Here is a 2,485-nt window from a genome sequence, read left to right as displayed (position 1 = left end):
CCGTCTTGCATCTAAGTATATTTTCAAAATATCATGTGGTGGAGATGTTTACCAGTTCGACCCAGCCGGCCCCTGCTCTACCTGTGATACCTTTGAACTCGATTCCGTGGAACATTTTCTGTTAAGATGCCCTTATCTCACTCCAGTCCGAACCACCTTGTGGGGAGAGTTAAAACTTTCGCAAATTCTGTTACCTGTGTCTCGATTTATGATATAGCAATTAAGGATTTATTTCATGTAAAAGATATACGCTCGATAAAAGTAATCTTCAATTATAGTACGCAAAGTTGTCAACTGAGAGCCTTCTGCCTGAATATGTAAATTCTAGCACTTCTATGCTCAACTGTTACTACGAAAAGATACCCGAACTCATAGGTGTGCATTCGCTTACTTTTAGTTTTCTAATACTTTTATATAACTCCTACTAGCTATTAAGGAATTTCCTTGTAACCCCCATTGTAAAAGATGATTTATATTGATGCAGTAAACTACTACTGCTACTACAACTACTACTATAAATGAACCCCTATAAAGGCTGAGTATTAGTCGATGAGCGTATAATTGAGTTCACTATATTTATTGCCAACTTTTTGGATGTGTTTGATTCAATTTAAGGAAACATCAGTACCGTGCAACTGTATCGTGTAACACAAATGTGCATGAATCAAACATGATTTTTCCAAATTCTTACCCTGGCAACCTAGTATCCCCGTAGTAGCGGGGATATTGCGGGGATGTTATTTTAAGGTGCAAAATTGGCAAAAATCACCGAAAGAGAATAAAAAATGAAGTGAGAATTGAAAAATGAACTATTTGTAGCAATAAATACCGTTTAGTTAGTTAATTTCTATAAATTGGGAGAAATTATTGATTGAATTATTGATATTGGGTAATATATTACAATAGAATCGCCGATCGGGGAGTGCCGCGAGATGGCGGTAGCGTTAAATTGCCGACTTGGAAGATCAAGTCGGCAGCAGTCGCTAATTCAGAGGCCGGCCGTATAATATTTCTTATCATTTATTTTTTTATTATCATTCTTTATTTCTTTTATAATATTCTTTATTCCGTTCCAGCTATATAAATGGTAATCATAAATAAAAATGCATGGTTCCATACATTTAATTAATAATATTTTTTTTTTTTTTTTTTTTTTTTTTTTAAGCCCGGTGGCCTGGCGTAGTGGTTAAGGCCGTTGCCTCACAACGGATAGGTTCCAGGTTCGATTCCTGGCCGGGTAGAATGGTGAGATCTAACCATTTTTAAAGTCTTGATCAATTGCCATATAGTCTCATCAGACTCGAAGCGATATAAAATAAGCATTAAAAAAAAAAAAAAAAAAAAAATAATATTTTTTTTGAATTGAATGATAATCAGCGCGACAAGGGAGTGGGGGGGAGGGTCAGAATTAGAAGGATTTTTGACCCCTATATATTGACACTTATATTCTGATCCCTAGATTCTGACTCTTATAATTTGACCCTTGTATTTGGACCCTTATATTCTGACCCTCATATTAGGACTCCTGGACTTTGACCTGTATATTTTGACCCTTAGATTTTGACCTCTACATTTTCACCCTTATATTTAGACCTCTAGATTGTGACCCGTATATTCGGACCCCAAGTATTTTACCCTCATATTATGACCCCTAGATTTTGACCCTTAAATTATGATCACTATATTTTGACGGTCATATTATGACGTCTTGACTATGACCCTCATATTCTAACCCCTACATTTTGACCCTAGATTTTGACACTTGTATTCAGGTTCTTATATTTTAACCCCTACATTTTGATCTTGATATTTAGACCCATATATTTTGACACTCATATTATGACTCCTGGAGTTTGTCCCGTATATTTTGACCCCTAGATTTTGACCTCTAGATTTAGATCCCTATATTCTGATCCCTAGATTTTGACCCTTATATTTTGACCCCTACATTTTGGCACTCATATTATGACCCCTGGACTTTGACCCTCGTATTCTGACCATTAGATTTTGACCCTTATATTTTGACCCCTAGAGTTTTACGCACATATTTTGACCCCAAAATTTTGGCACTTGTATTCTGACTCTTATATTTTAACCTTTAGATTATGACACGTATATTTTGACCCTCATATTTGACCCTTATATTTTGACTCTCATATTATGACCCCTAGACTTTGACCCTCATATTATGACCCCTAGATTGTGAACCTTAAATTTTGGCACTTAGATTCTGATTCTTATATTTTAACCCCTATATTTTGAGCGGTATATTTTGACCCCGACATTTTCACCCTTATATTTTGACCCTCATATTTTGATACTTAGGTTTTGACCAGTATATTCTGCCCCCTAGATTTTGACCCCCGTATTCTGACCCCTAGATTTTGACCCTTATATTCTGACCCCTAGATTTTGAACCTTAGATTTTGACCAGTATATTCTGCCCCCTAGATTTTGACCCTCGTATCCTGACCCCTATATTTTG

This window comes from Diachasma alloeum, unplaced genomic scaffold (genome assembly GCF_001412515.2).
Source record: "Diachasma alloeum isolate Michigan unplaced genomic scaffold, Dall2.0 Dall_scaffold_00771, whole genome shotgun sequence".
Lineage (NCBI taxonomy): Eukaryota > Metazoa > Arthropoda > Insecta > Hymenoptera > Braconidae > Diachasma > Diachasma alloeum.
Note: the sequence above shows the minus strand (reverse complement) of the source record.